This window comes from Panulirus ornatus, chromosome 67, assembly GCF_036320965.1.
Source record: "Panulirus ornatus isolate Po-2019 chromosome 67, ASM3632096v1, whole genome shotgun sequence".
NCBI lineage: Eukaryota > Metazoa > Arthropoda > Malacostraca > Decapoda > Palinuridae > Panulirus > Panulirus ornatus.
The window spans coordinates 5342665-5359683 of NC_092290.1; the positions used below are offsets into that span (position 1 = coordinate 5342665).

The window sequence follows — 17019 nt, forward strand, 5'->3', positions numbered from 1 at the left end:
TTATTAAGCTGGAGGAGGGTCATATTCTGTAAAGAAGTGGAAACAGGAATATCATGTTTATCTTTTATGTTTGATAATGACTTCACATATATGCATCTTCTCTTTTATGGTAATGTTCCAGTGCCCAGGAAAATCAAATTTGAATAGAACAAATATGTTCATTTAGGCTTGTGTTTATGGTGCAAGTAAGACTATACCCAAAGATTTCTACATTCTAGTGTACATATGACATTACTTGAATTTCCACTCCTTAGTAACAGTTGTTTTGAGGTTATGCCTCCCACTATCTCTCCTTGCGAAAAAGCAATGCAATTGATAATCTGGTACATGGTACATACTAATACTAAATTTAAATCTACCAGGTTCACTCATTAGCAAAAAAATATTATGGGTAAAGAAAATGTTCAATGAATCTATAGATTTATATCTCTACAGGATTTCATGATTGTATAATCAAGTTTATCAACCATGTGCTCTCTAACAGCCAAATATTAGTAAGACTATTTCAATATTTCTTAATCTCCAAAAACATATTGACTTTTTTTAGCTTTCTAGTATTCACCATGACCTTATTAGCTCCATCAAGTTTCTCCAATGCATAAAGCATCAGTGCTAAAATGAAAATTTAACTTCAATTAGAAAATACTTAACTTATTCTTCAGTTACAGATCAGGAATAATGCAAAACCTGTACGATACACAACAATATTTGTAACAGACTTTGCAAATATAAGAAGGATCTACATTGTTATCATAACATCAATTAATATCATCCAAACAGTATTTTGACATGATAATGTCAACAGTATCTAAGAGCCCCCTTTTCTCTTCAAAAAGAAATCTGATATTAATTTAGAACTAAAAACAAATAAGTAGTCTTTTCAGTTTTGCTTAAGAGTGGGCTGTTAATGTAACTGAGCTCTGCTCATTAGGAAGCATAATATACATCCTCCAGTACAGGTGAAAACTGAGCTATTTAAGAAAAACAAAATGAAGGTGATTCCTTTTTTGTAGTTGCTATTATCACAAGCATATGAGAAAAACTTTTGGATTACAATACAAACACTAGTAATAATCATATCACTTCAGGATAACATGAGATTGAGCTATTCAATGAATCAGTGAGAATAATTAATCAAAAACCAAACATGACAGCCAAGAAAAAGAAAATCTTGATTCATGGAGAGAAATTTGTCACTAGTACTGAAGAAAAGCATCTAAAAGACAACACCCCCCCACCCACCAAAAAATCCAAATTCAAAGATGGGATGATTTTACTATATTAAGGTTTCATTTAAACTAGTGAATATAACAATTACAGAATTCCATATGTTATGTTATCAACAACAGCAAGTTATTTCTGTCCTTTTTCTGTAAACTACCAGTTCAAACTACGATGGTTTATTGTCAGAATACTTACACACCAACATAGAAGAAAGGCACTTCTAAATCCTCCCTTGGTTTCTCATGCATGATTTAATCTAGGACTATATGTCTTATAGATCATTCAGCCGTAATTTCCAGTACCTAATTAATTATTGTTATTCAGAATACTCTCTCTGATCCTCACACAATTTGTATGGTCAGGGTTTGACTGAGCATATATATCCATCCCACACATGCTTTAATACACTTACTTGGCATGCTCTTCTATAATTTCATCCATAAACTTCAAAATCTCCCTTCCCATGTGGATCAAAATTTTCACTTGTTATTTCATAAATGTTATCAAGGACATCCCTCCTTTCATGGGCTCACATTTACCTTCCCATGAAAAGACCATACATAACTCCTTGTCATACAGTGTAATGGAAGCATGGCATTTATATACAGCTTATGGTCATTGTTTCAGTGCATTCCATATGACAGCTAGAGAATGGATGAAAGTGAATGAAGCCATTTCTTCTGTTCTTTGTGTCACCTCACTAACACAGAAAATAGCAAAAAACTATGAAATATATATAAACAGAGGACTGGGCCTTTGAGGGAATATCCTCACTTGGCCCCCTTCTCTGTTCCTTCTTTTGGAAAATAAAAAAAAAAAAAAATGAGAGGGGAGGATTTCCAGCCCCCCACTCCCTTCCCTTTTAGTCCCCTTCTACAACACGCAGGGAATACGTGGGAAGTATTCTTTCTCCCCTATCCCCAGGGATATATATATATATATATATATATATATATATATATATATATATATATATATATATATATATATATATATATATATATATATATGCATGTATATGTCTATGTACGTATATGTTGAAATGTGTGTGGGTGGGTTGGGCCATACTTCATCTGTTTCCTTGCGCTAACTTGCTAATGCGGGAGACAGCGATTAAGTGTAATAAAAATAATAATAATGATAATAACAATACATTTGTATTCTATTACACAGGTATAAGTCTGTTGAGTGTAACTGGTAAGTTGTATGGAAAAGTGGTGATTAAGATGACTGTGGCTGCAAAGTGAATCAGACATAGGGAGGAACAATGTAGTTTCAAGAATGGTAGAGGATGTGTGGATCAGGTCCTTCCAGGGAAAAAAGTGTGTGAGAAATACAGAGAGAAATATCAGGATTTGTATGTGGCATTTATGGAGCTAGAGAAAGCATCTGACAAGGTTGATGGGATGGTTTGAAGAAGGTGTTATGAATATACAGTGTGGGAAGAAAGTTGTTAGAAGCAGGGTGAGGAGTATTAATCAAAGGGTAAGGCATGTATGCAAGTAGGTAGAGAGGAGGGTGAATGTTCCAGGTGAAAGTGAGTCTGTGGTGTGGATGTGTGATGTCACCATCAGTTTACTTTGTTTATATATAGGGCAGTGAAGGAAGTAAATACAAAGGTCTTGGAGTACGGGGCAAGTATGTAGTCTGTAGGGGGTGAAGAGCGATTGGGAATTGAGTCAGTTATTGTTTGCTTGTGACAAGGACCTGAAGATAGATTTGAGTGAGAAACTGTACAAGCTGGTGTCCAACTCTCAAAGAGTGCGTGAAAGGAGGAAACTGAAAGTAAATGTAAATAACAACAAGGTTATTAGGTTTAGCGGGGCTGAGAGACTGGTTAGTTGGGATTTGAGAATGAATGAAGAAAATTTGGAGGAAATGAAGTGTATGACATGCTGGGAGTGGACAAGGCAGTGAACCGAACCATGAAAACAGAGGTGAGTCTTAGGATAGATATGAAGGTGACGGGTCTGGTAGCTCTGAGGATTGTATGGAAAGAGAAGTGGTTATTTGGAATGATGAAAATGGGTATGTTTGAAGGTACAGTAGAGCCAATGATGTTGTATGGATATGAGGCATGGGCTACAAAAGAGAATGTGCAGAGAGGGATGGATGTGTTGGAAATGAGATGTTTGAGGACAATATTTCATTTAAAGCGGTTTGATCAAGAATTGAAAGAGTAAGAGAACTGTATTAATATGAAGAGTGTGGTTGAGAGAGATGACAAGGGTTTACTGGAATGGTTTGGACATTCGTGGAAAATAAGTGAGGATGTGTTGACAAAGAGGATATTATACGTTAGAAGTGGAGGGGGCAAAGGAGAAGGGAAAGACCAAACTGGAGATGGAAGGATGAAGTGAAGAGAGCTTTTGAGTGCTAAAGGACAGAACATGCAAGAGAGTAAAAGGCATTACCAACTTCTGCAGTTTCTCACTCACATCTGCCACCACTGCTGTCATCAGCAAACAACTGACCTGCTTCCCAGGTCCCCTCACCCCCTACAGACTGCATTTACATTTACCACCCTCACTACTCCATTTATTAACAAATTAAACAGCCAAGGTGACATCACACAGCCCTGCCCCAGACCACCCTTCACCTGGAACCAAATACTCTCCTCTCTTCCAACTTGTACACATGCCTTACACTCTTGATAAAAACTCCTCACTGCTTTGAGTAGCTTTCATCTTACACAATATATTCATAAGGCCTTCCACAATGCATCTCTATCAACCTCATCATATGCTCTCTCCAGATCCATAAAAGACACAGAAATCCTTCTCTTTCCCTTAGTATTTCTCACCCACATTCTTCAAAGTAAATGCATGTTCCACACATCCTCTGCCACTCCTTAAACAACATTGCTCCTCCCCAGTCTGATGCTCTGAACATGCCTTCACCCTCTCAATCACCAATTTCTATACAACTTACCTGGTTCACTCAACAAACTTATACCTCTAAAGATTGAACCTTCACCTTTGTCCCCAATGCCATTTGACAATAGTCCTATACATGCATTCTGTCAATCTGTAGGCACCTCACCATGAGTACACATACATTGAAAATCCTAGCAAACCAGTCAACAATGAAGTCACCTCCTCTCTTCATCACACTATTTTCATGACACTCTCACTTTGCACACCTTCCTAACCCAAACAATCTACATCTGCCACCCTATCATCAAACACAATTCATCAATCCTTCAAAAATAACTCACTCTCCTTTTAACCTCATCACTACCTAATACTACTTTCTATTTGCCCCTTTCACTGATTTTTCCACTTGTTCTCTTGTTTTGCTCTCACTGATTATCAACCTCCTTCCAAAACATCTTATTCTCTCTGAAGTTTAATGATACTTCCCCAACTCTCATTCGCCCTCTTTTTCTACCCCTGCACCTTCCTCTTGACATTCTGCTGCTTTCTCTTGTACTCTTCCCAATTATTTGCTCTCTTTCCTTGAAAGTACAACCCATAAACCTCTATTTTCTCTTTCACTGCTAACTTTATTTCATCATTCCACCACTCACAACTTTTCCTCAACTGCCCACCTCCTGCCTTCTGCATGCCACACACTTCTCTTGCATATTCCAGCAATGCTTCCCTAAATATCTCCCATTCTTCACCCACTACCCTTGCTTCATCTATTCTTACATTTTACCATTCTCCACCTAATCTCTCCTTGTATCTCTTCACACATCTCTTCTTCAAGCTCACTTACATTCACCACCCTCTTATCACTCAAGCTGTTCTCACTTTTCTGGAAACCCCTACAAATCTTCATCTTTGCCACCACCAGGTAATGGTCAGACATCCCACCAATTGCTCCTCTCAGAACATTCACATCCAAAGGTAAGTTGATAATGCTTTCTTACTGTATTTTGCACTCATCCATATATACTTATGTATGTCCTTTTTAAACCAGGTATTCCTAATCAGCAGTCCTTTTTCAGCAAACAACTCAACAAGTTGTTAACCATTCTTATTCACCTCACTTAATACACCATACCCCTTGTCACACACTCCATTGCCACATTACTCACTTTCACATCTAAATAACTCATCATTCATACCTTATGTCAAGCATCAGAGATACTAACACACACACACACACACACACACACAACTGTTGCTATAACAATTGCCTTTCATAACTCTCCTTCTCATGGCCAGGTTTGGGCGCACAAGTATTTGTAATCATCTATCTCTCACAACCCGCTTTCATTTCATCTACATCAGTCTGAAGCTCTCTTCTCTACTGTCACACATTCCTACAACTTCTGTTTGATCAGTATTGCCACCTGTTCTTCAGCTCTTGCCTTCACACCAATCCCTGACTTTACTAAACCATTCTTCAATTTTACCCTCAAGCTTTGCTTCACTCAAACATATTACCTATCTCTCCTTTCTTCCCATTTTTAAATACCCAAACCTAACCCTTTGAGAAGAATGAACACTCTTCACTTGACTCTTTCTTTCATTCTATCTTTCAGAAATTGAAATACAAAAGAGGAGGGATTCTAGCCCACACTTCCATCCCTCTCAGTTGCCTTCTACAATGTACAGGGAATATGGAGGTAGAATTCTTTCTTCTCTACCCCGGGATGATATATGATATATGGGGGGGATTTTGTGTGGTCGGGGCCTGGACGTGCAGGGGGGTGGGGGGAGGGCGGGGAGTGGAGTGGGTTGGATCGGTGTGGTGTGCCGGGGTTGACGTGCTGTCGGTGGATTGAATCAAGGCATGTGAAGCGTCTGGGGTAAACCATGGAAAGCTGTGTAGGTATGTATATTTGCGTGTGTGGACGTATGTATATACATGTGTATGGGGGGGGGGTTGGGCCATTTCTTTCGTCTGTTTCCTTGCGCTACCTCGCAAACGCGGGAGACAGCGACAAAGTATAATAAAAAAAAAAATATATTTTCCCTGGGGATAGGGGAGAAAGAATACTTCCCACGTATTCCCTGCGTGTCATAGAAGGCGACTAAAAGGGGAGGGAGCGGGGGGGCTGGAAATCCTCCCCTCTCGTTTTTTTTTAATTTTCCAAAAGAAGGAACAGAGAATTGGGCCAGGTGAGGGTATTCCCTCAAAGGCCCAGTCCTCTGTTCTTAACGCTACCTCGCTAATGCGGGAAATGGCGAATAGTTTGAAAGAAAGATATATATATATATATATATATATATATATATATATATATATATTTTTCTTTCTTTCTTTCATACTATTCGCCATTTCCCGCATTAGCGAGGTAGCGTTAAGAACAGAGGACTGGGCCTTAGAGGGAATATCCTCACCTGGCCCCCTACTCTGTTCCTTCTTTTGGAAAATTAAAAAAAAAAAAAAAAAAAATAAGAGGGGAGGATTTCCAGCCACCCGCTCCCTTCCCTTTTAGTCGCCTTCTACGACACGCAGGGAATACGTGGGAAGCATTCTTACTCCCCCATCCCCAGGGATAATATATATATATACACATACATATATATATATATATATACATATATATATATATATATATATATATATCTACATATATATATATCAGTTCAACTAGTGAAGTATAAGTTTCTTAATCTATTACCCAATCAAAGTTTTATTCATTAGTACACAACAATTCCTGATTTTTTAAATTTGGTACTGGTGTACATAACATATGACACATGGTGGATGGAATAATACAGATGGTAACAATCTACAGAACAGATTACGTTGGTAATACCTGACATCCAAATTCACAGTGAGTTAACAGCACTTGATGATGAATCATAAGCATTTGTATGAGTTGGCAGCAGGTGATGGTGAATCTTAGGTGGTGCGGGTGACTAGCAAATAGTGCAAGTTGAAGTGTTGACACAAGACGTCGTGGTTTCACCTGGAATCATGAGGTGCTTCTTTTTGTGTTTATCAGTTAATGGAATTCCCTGTCTTAGGCGGGTGGTGTGGTTGTGGATTGTATAACTTTTGAGATGTGACTTGATAGGTTGTGGTAGCGGAAGATGTTCAATACCATACACAGTGGTGGTTGCAACAATGGCACGACTGCACAATTCCTGAAGCGTTAACACTTTATTTGCTCTCCATAGTCGTTCCATACCATTGCGTTTAAGAGCCAATCTGGAGAGTTCAGTGAAACTTTCCACAATATTAAAGTCACAGAGAGGACTAACTTCGAAAAGGTTCACATGATTCTTTGCAGCATACTGTTCTGCTTGACTCTGGCTCACCTGTCTTTTAAATGCCAGATGCAGTCGGTTGCCTATCAACACCTTTGGCACACCTGGAGCATGCTCTTGTGTTGGCAGTGGCCACAAGACAACCACAATCCTGCTGGACGGGAAGAGGGTCAAACTGCAATTGTGGGACACTTCTGGCCAGGGACGCTTCTGCACTATCATCAGATCTTACTCAAGGGGAGCTCAGGGCATCCTTCTTGTTTATGATATAACAAATAAGTGGTCATTTGAGGGCCTTGATCGCTGGATATATATATATATATATATATATATATATATATATATCCCTGGGGATAGGGGAGAAAGAATACTTCCCATGTATTCCCTGCGTGTCGTAGAAGGCGACTAAAAGGGAAGGGAGCAGGGGGCTGGAAATCCTCCCCTCTCGTTTTTTTTTTTAATTTTCCAAAAGAAGGGACAGAGAAGGGGGCCAGGTGAGGATATTCTCTCAAAAGTCCAGTCCTCTGTTCTTAACGCAACCTCGCTAATGCGGGAGATGGCGAATAGTATGAAAAAAAAAGAAAAAAATATATATATATTGGAAAGGATCACAATTTTGCACGTGAGTCCACGGGGAAATGAACTTTTCGTGTTTCATTTTCCCTGTGGACTCATAGGAATATAATATAAACCAAAAAATGTTCCCACCACCACCCCATACACAACTTTCCCACTGCCCACCCGCATTGCATACCACACACTTTCCATGGTTCGACCCCTAAATATCCCTTTCACATCCTTGATTCATCTCACTACATCTCACCTAACCCCTGTATCCCAACATCGCTCTCAATTCACTTATCCTTTCCCACTCTTTCACTCAGCTGCATGTTCGGACCCCTACAACTCAAATCTTTGCCACCCCTTTCCACCCACCAATTGCTCCTCTCATTCTCCTAGTTGCTTCTCTATTCACTCATCCATATATCTTTGTGTCCTAAATCCAGTTTCCTCACTCCTTTTCAGCACTCACAGTGCCCATATACCCACTTCAATACAAAACCCCTTGTCCACACCACTGCCACATTTCACTTTCCACAATACTCATCTTCATACCTTATGTCACATCAGAGTCTAAACCACCTCACACACCACACAATGTTCCTAAACATCTGCATTTCATAACACTCCTTCCTCCGTTGGCGCACAACTATTTAATCCTATCTCAGCAACGCTTGCATTCCCATCTAACATTGTTGGAACCCTTTTCCTTCAACATTCCACAATTCTGTTTTCGGATATGCATGTTCTTCGATCTTCCACCCCAATCCTACTTTCTAAGCTTCCAATTTTACCCCTCAACTTCCACCCTATATCCACTCTCCTTTCTTCCATTTTATCCATCCGCTGAAAGAATCCACTACTTCCATCTATCTTCAAAATTAATCAAAGGGTTCTAGCCCACACTTCATACCCTTCATCCTTCCAATTGAATTGGATCCCTCAACCCCATGATATATAATATACTTTGCTCTTATGGACATGAGTTATCTTGACTTGCGTTGACTCTGTCTTACAACTACGTTTAAACCAAAACTGTAGGTATGTATTTGCACGTTGTATTACATGTGTATGGCCATCTTCGCGCTGCGTACCTCCACGCGGAGACAACAAAGTATAATCAAAAAATTATATATATATATATATATATATATATATATATATATATATATATATATATATATATATATCGTTCTTTCTTTCGTACTATTCGCCATATATTTATATATATATATATATATATATATATATATATATATATATATAATATATATATATATATATATATATTCCCTCAAAGGCCCAGTCCTCTGTTCTTAACGCTACCTCGCTAATGCGGGAAATGGCGAATAGTTTGAAAGAAAGAAGAATATATATATATATATATATATATATATATATATATATATATATATATATATATAAATTTATATATATAATATATACAGCAAGGCTGTATCACTCTCACTGGACAAAAGATGAGTGCAGTTTCAACAAAGACCTTCTTGCTCCAAAGAAGTTCTTTATTTCCCTGCTCCTGTGTGGAGTGCAGCTTCAAAGCTGCTGGAACTTCATAATAACATGTATAACCCCATAATAATATAAGTGAAAACAGTCACTGGAGTTAACTGAAGACATTAAACAATCAAATGCACTTAATCATCTGTGTCCAAGAGGGCAATTATCATAACTTTTTCTATTTGAGAATAAATTTCTAAGTAAACAATATTTTTTCTATACACAAATATCATTACAAACTATAAGAAATATCTATATAGTAGTCTACCATTTTTCTGCAATCAGTATGAAATAAATCCTTTTAAAATACAGCATTTTTTGTCAGACCTATAAGCAACAGGTATTCACATAAACATTAACTACAGGGTTAGAAATCCTTAAATTTTCACCTCACATAGGAAAAAAAGATAATAATAAAATTTTCTTGTTCTCATTCACATCACCAGCAATGCATATTGTAATTCTACTTTTATCTTCATAAGATCAGTACTCAAACTTAGAAAGAAAACATTGTTTTTTCAGACCAGTTTTCTATTTCATATTTCTAAATGATCATTTAAACAGTTATGCTTTCACTAATACTATGCTCAGTACAAATCAACATCAGTAAAACTTCAGTATCTTAAGATCACAGTTTAAAAAAAAGATATTCTAAGGATACCTTTCTTCAACTAAAGAAAGCCTTCATTATGACTATGAGTAAAACTATGCTTTTGTAAAGTTATTCTCTGTGAGCAACGGAATGAGCAGTGTGGACAGGAGAATTTCTCGCCTGTATGAGTACGCATGTGAGCTTGTAAGACTGGTTTCTGAGAAGCACGATAAGAGCAAAGGTCACAAGCAAATGGCTTTTCTCCTGTATGAATTCGTCGATGACGCTCAAATTTCCATTTAGTTGGGAAAGCTTTGTGACAATCTGGACATTGGAATTCTTTCTCCCTGAATGTTGGTGATCCCTGTTGTTCCATAATGGAATGGGTCCCCATCTGGTCCTGCAGAGAGGATGCCCTGATACTGGGTGTGCCTAGTGGGTCCCTATATGATTGTATCCCCAGTTGATGATGAACTGTCTTGCTGTTCCCTGTTGCTGAGCTGACGTCCCCCTGGACACTGCCCCACACCACCTATGGACAGAAAACAACATGGTCTCAACTTTATGCCATGAAGTAGCTTAATAGCATTAAAAAATCACCCTCATCATATTCTTTACTGTTCAGAAACTTACTTGATAGGGACTGTATTAAGTACTATAAGAGAATAATCTTTAGAGCATAAAAATAATAATTCTCTGATTATACTTCACATGTGTTTCCAGAAAGACACCCAACTCTTGCTATGGTATGAGTAATATGAGCATGCATATGGCTTTCCATTGAAACGTATACAATTAATAAGTCATCAAAGATATCATTGTTTTCCGTGAAAGAATATTTGAAACAAGTAAATTGTTCCTCTTAAGAGTTGATATTGTCCATGTTCCTAATCTAGTGCAACACACTCAACTTTCTTAGCTTATGGGACTTGCCTCACCATTCCTAAAGTAAATTTCCTGTATAAACACAAGCAGTATATGATGTTAAACCATATACAGTACTTAACATTTCAAGCACAAACTTTTACAATTCTTCACACTCTCATGTGCTCAACATGAAGGGCATTACTATTTTTGTATCAGTTTCCTGTCATGATCATAATTTTTTGCAATAACTGATACAGAAAAATTGATTTCAATGACATCTAATCTAATTAAGTACCTCAACACACATATCTTTCCTAAAATGTCCCTGACAGTTCAAAGGGAAATATTTTATCATTTCAGACACATCACAGTGAATATGATTTAAGCTATCTGACAGATCCATTTCATGCATGTGTGCTTGAAGTCTACTACGTCCAAGTCTTAAATCTTGCCATAGCAATATCTAGCTACTTCTAAATTCTACCCATAGCCACCAGTGCAATTGAAAATTTGAGTCCCAAGAAATGTTAGTTGCCTATCTATAAGCTGCCATTCAGTAACCTGAATCTTAAAATTATTATTCAGAATTGTATTAAAATCAAAAAAGCTTAGTTTTATATTATGTACTATCAATAACTTGGAAAAATCTTTTGCAGCTGAATCTGATCTTTCATTATCAATAACATCACAATGCAATGGTGTCCACTGAAAAATGACATTCAATTCTTTATAAAATAGATCTGTAGTGTTTGAAAAAAAAAATGTTTTCAGAGCCTTTATATATTCCAATACAGCAGTTGAATCAACACAAAAAACGACTGATGTCTGTTGTAAAGCATTAAATAACCATTTTGGCTCTCCAAATTATAAATAATTCAACTCCCAATACAGAGCATATCCATTAAGTTTCCCAGCCCAACTGTATTGCAGTTGATGGATAGCAAAATGCTGAACCAGCAGGTGTATCTTTTTTTCTTTTTTTTTTTTAAAGTTAGCTGAGATGGCACGGGCAGCTGAGGCCCTAATCAAGGCCATCCCATGAATGCTATATATGAGCCTGGTAACCCTTCCATCGATTAACCCTTAGGGGTGGATGAACAGCTGGGTTGACTGTGGACCAACAGCTGTAATCAGGATTCAAAGCTATGCACTCGACCCTGGACTGTCCATGAATGTGTCATAGTCAGGAAAATCAATTTTAATATGCTGCTTGGTAAACTATTTCTGAGTTTCATAAGGAGGTACTGACAAGAGTGAAACAGGATGTTCATTATACATTCACAAAAGATTCAACTTTAGTCTTATTCCTTCTGTCCTTAAAACTGTTGGCTCTTTATCTGATGAAGACAATAGTTCTATTTCTGTCAAACAGAATTTCATCTTTTATAGTATCATCATCTATCAAAGAGCAAACTGAATTGAAAACTTTCATTCATTTTCCTTCATTTGATTATGCAAAACGATTATAACTCACTGCTACTAAAGAATAGTTTTAAGGGTTCCAGTTTCAATCCACAAAGCTTTATCTTGAATTAACTCAATCTTATCCAACAATGTTTTGTAGCAGACCTATATGGTACAGACCCATAATCAATTTAGCTCCTTATAAGCGACTTTTGGATAATCATTAGCATTTCCCTAACAACTCCCCAAGCTTTGGATGAATAGGCCTTCATGATATCCAAGCAATTATCACGGTCCTTTAGTTCTTCCATTTAGTTTCACTGGGTGAGAGTATAACTATCAGGTAGTAGCAAACCTAGCAATTTATGCACTTTCTCAAACCTAATCCAATCATCATTAAAATATAAAACAGGAGAATATCAAAGTCAATATCCCAGTATCTGCCTAAAGACAATGAAACTAATCTATTGCCACTTGCATTTGTTGCAAAGTTATGCAACAATCCTTAGCTACAATGTTAAAAACAAATACTTTGTCATTCAAAAAGCTTTTCAACTGTTGTAACATCTCTAACTCTACTGAATTTGGATAACATCCCTATATAGGAAACTCTATCAAAAGCTTTATAGATACTAAAATAACCAAAAACAAAATTTTTCTCTTTCAGTCCACTCTGAACAATATTCTAACCTAATTCATAAGTATAAATCTAATCTTTGCATATCCTATAAACCGTATTCAAGGCTGCAACTGTGACCTCATAACATTCATCAAACTTTTGTGTTACTTTTACAATATGACCACTAAATGCAGGTGTATCTGAAGCAAGTCACTCGGCCTTACTGCATGTTATAAAGTCATCAGCATTACTGGCTACAGTTGTAACTATGATTATCCCAATCAACACTTACCTACCCTGTTCCCAAGAAATGTTTCTTTTTTGACTTCCTGAAAACTGTTGAAATCTTCACAAACCAAATTGTCCGCAAAGTTGATGTTGTTTGAATCCCTAATCAAGATGGAGTAATCTATGTCATCACCTTCATCTTAAAAGGAAAGTTCAAAATTGGCTTCATTATCAAAGTCACTGTTTACTACCGCAAATTGTCTATTGTCGATATCAATAATTTCTTAGTGGTACAGGTCTTAGATTAATATATAAGGAAGTGGGTTTAACTGCTCTGACTCCGTACAAGTTCTTGAAAAAACTTGCACTAAGCACCTGTCCTATTCGCATGCCCTGGTTTAATCCACTGACAGCACGTCAATATATATACTTACAAGCAATTATCTTCGGCTGATAAATCAATTTTACCATAAAATGTGACACTGACACTATTTGAGCATGCACAGTTCAAAGCAATGAGAATAACTATGATAGTAAATACAGGATGTTGTAAAAAACTGAGTATCGTAAGTGCTGGAGTCCATACTCCTGTAATCTTGGCTCACATTGCAATCCCTGTAAAGGAAGGGACTGGAAAAATGAGTTTTGAGAAACCTTCTTGCAATCCCTAACTAATGTCCTATCTAATATTCCCTTCATTCATTTCTTTCTCTCTTAATAAGTGATGAGGTGAAGTAATATGCATGCATTTTGGTAAGGATGACCAAGGAGGGGAAGTCCCAAGGGATAGGAAACATAGATGCTTGTTCTTAGATATATGGAGGGTCAAGCCCTCAAGAGTGGCTAGATGGGTTTGTTTGATCTTTTATCAAGAGTAGCAGTTTTCTCTTCTATGCTTACTGGATTCCCTCTACAAGATGAACATGTTTTCCAGTTTTCATATCCCTATTCATGAATATGTCTAAAGTAATTAATCAACATCTACTTTCCTAGAATAAAAGTTCTCTACTTAATCCTTAAAATATGCATTTTTTGCTTGTTTCCTTTAGTAATTCTACACTAATCCAATCCCGAGAAGTAATCATCAGCTGTAGCACTTGCACAGACTTGTCTCTTACTGCCTCCAATTTTTCCGTTTGTAGAATATAGGCGAGTGCATTACCAGTTTTAAATTTCTTTTATCCTATTGTAGCAAGTAGAGATGTAAATCATAAATTCAATAGTGATATCATGTAATGTGCAATTTTGTCAAGAAAAACTTAAAATCTAAATGCACCTTCCAAAATGTAAGAATGGTACATAGGAATGCAGACAAACATGGTTCTTATAAAGGGTAAGGAAATGGGAGGATGCAATGTTGTTAGGACATTGAAAAAGAAACACAAGTGTGTCATTGATATTCTTAGTATACTTGGGAAAATAATTCTTGGTGAGACTGCAGTTTCAAATTCATACTTAATCCTAGAGAACTGATGCGAGACAAGATGGCACTTGGAAAATGATTGAAAATGTGAGGTGAAATTAACTTTATATGAGAGATATGTTTAGAGCTTGATATCAAGATGCTTCAAATCCATCCTCTCTGTCTCTAGTTACTCAGCTAGCTTTTGGTTGGGAATAGATACTTCAAATAAAGATGTAAATGAAACAGGAAAAATAATGCATTTGTTTATTGCTTATATAATAGAAATTAGTCACAAATGATGACAATGGTGAATTGCCCAGATTATGTAAACCTGAATCACTTGAAAAGAAGGACTGGCGCCTAATTACCAATTTCTTTAAATCAATCATAAATGCATGCAATATCTAAAATACAGGAATATGTCAAGTGAACATACTCTAAAAACTGCAATGGTGTCTGTAATACAGTCAACCAGATACTATATATAAATTACTCTGACTGCTAAGTATAACAGTTTTTCTACAATATATAGTACCATATTTGATAACACATGATATTCATGTTTCATAAATTTCTGTATTAGATGATTAACATTTTAAAATTATGTAAATCCAGCATCAGATAAAACATTAAAAAAGGATAAATGAAAAAAAAATATGGTGTTACTAAACTCTGCCTGCATGAGATTACACTGCAAATGAAAAATGGCCTGTGACAAAGCTCAATCATTGTGAGTACAGTCTCATCAAATAACTTCTCACTTCAAAAGGGACCACATTTCCCTGCTACTAGGAGTTCAACCTTAGGCTGCAGGAGCCTCAGAAAAGAGATCCTGTATCATCATCAGTTGACAAAAGAGAGCACAGTCTTGTCACAGAACTTCCTACTTCAAAGAAGTCCACTCTGTCCCTCTTATCAAGAGCTGCCCAACCTACAAGCTGCAGGAGCCCATGGGTAAGGGGTCCTGATGTTGTGCACATACTTACTTCCTACCCCAGGAGGCAATTCTATCCTTATGAGGCTCCTGTAGCACTCAAAAAGCTAGTACACTAGTTGAAACCACAGGTCATAAAGTGCTGTGATGCTGTGTGTGCATCTATGTGCAGAGAGTAAAGTGCATTTGAGTAATAAGTGCCCTTTATCTTCTTTATGGTAGTTACATCATGGACTTGAAGGGCCTTAGGATATGTTTGTAGTGTTGTTGTACTGAGTAATGTCCTGAGAGTAAACTGGAGAGTGTGACTTGTGTTTGTCTTGGGAGTGTAGTTTCTGAGGGTGTATGTCTGGTGGGTTGCAGTTTAAGAGTGAGTTGGGAGGTTTGTTGTTTAGTGTTTCCTGTGTTATTTAAGTGAGTATGTTTTTGTTAGCGTTATACATGTCGAGGATGGGAAATCTGTGACCAGAGATTATCAAAGTATGAGGCAAGGGTAAGCTTTTTATTTCTACTTAGGGTTGGTAGTTCCTTAATGAGTGGATTAGGTGGGAGGGGTCTAGTACTGTTGCATGAAATTGAGTGCTGAGCATACTGAGGAAAGACTCTATCAGGAGAATCTTCATTTCATTGTGAAGGTGTTGAGTGTTTTGTCTTTATGTCAGCTGAGACGGCACAGGCAGCTGAAGCACTAATCAAGGCCATCCCATTAACACTATATATATATATTATTAATTTATTTTGCTTTGTCGCTGTCTCCCGCGTTAGCAAGGCAGCGCAAGGAAACAGACGAAAGAATGGCCCAACCCACCAACATACACATGTATATACATACACGTCCACACACGCAAATATACATACCTATACATCTCAACGTATACATATATATACACACACAGACGTATACATATATACACATGAACATAATTCATACTGGCTGCCTTTATTCATTCCCAATGCCACCCCGCCACACATAAAATAACAACCCCCTCCCCCCTCATGTGTGTGAGGTAGCGCTAGCAAAGACAACAAAGGCCCCATTCGTTCACACTCAGTCTCTAACTGTTATGTAATAATGCACCGAAACCACAGCTCCCTTTCCACATCCAGGCCCCACAAAACTTTCTATGGTTTACCTCAGATGCTTCACATGCTCTGGTTCAATCCACTGACAGCACGTCGACCCTGGTATACCACATCATTCCAATTTCCTCTATTCCTTGCACACTTTTCACCCTCCTGAATGTTCAGGTCCCAATCGCTCAAAATCTTTTTCACTCCATCATTCCACCTCCAATTTGGTCACCCACTTCTTGTTCCCTCCACCTCTGACACATATATCTTCTCTGTCAAACTTTCCTCACTCATTCTCTCCATATATATATATATATATATATATATATATATATATATTTTTTTTTGTCGCTGTCTCCCACGTTTATATATATATATATATATATTTGGGGTAAACCATGGAAAGCTGTTTAGGTATGTATATTT

At 37.3% G+C, this 17019-nt stretch overlaps 1 protein-coding gene and 1 pseudogene across 4 annotated transcripts in view; both read right to left on the reverse strand.

Annotated features, from left to right (window-relative positions):
• Positions 1-17019, reverse strand: part of LOC139747108 (uncharacterized) — a 275924-nt gene that overhangs the window by 27753 nt on the left and 231152 nt on the right. The window lies entirely within an intron of this gene.
• LOC139747017 (ras-related protein Rab-40C pseudogene) lies at positions 6777-7694 on the reverse strand (annotated as a pseudogene).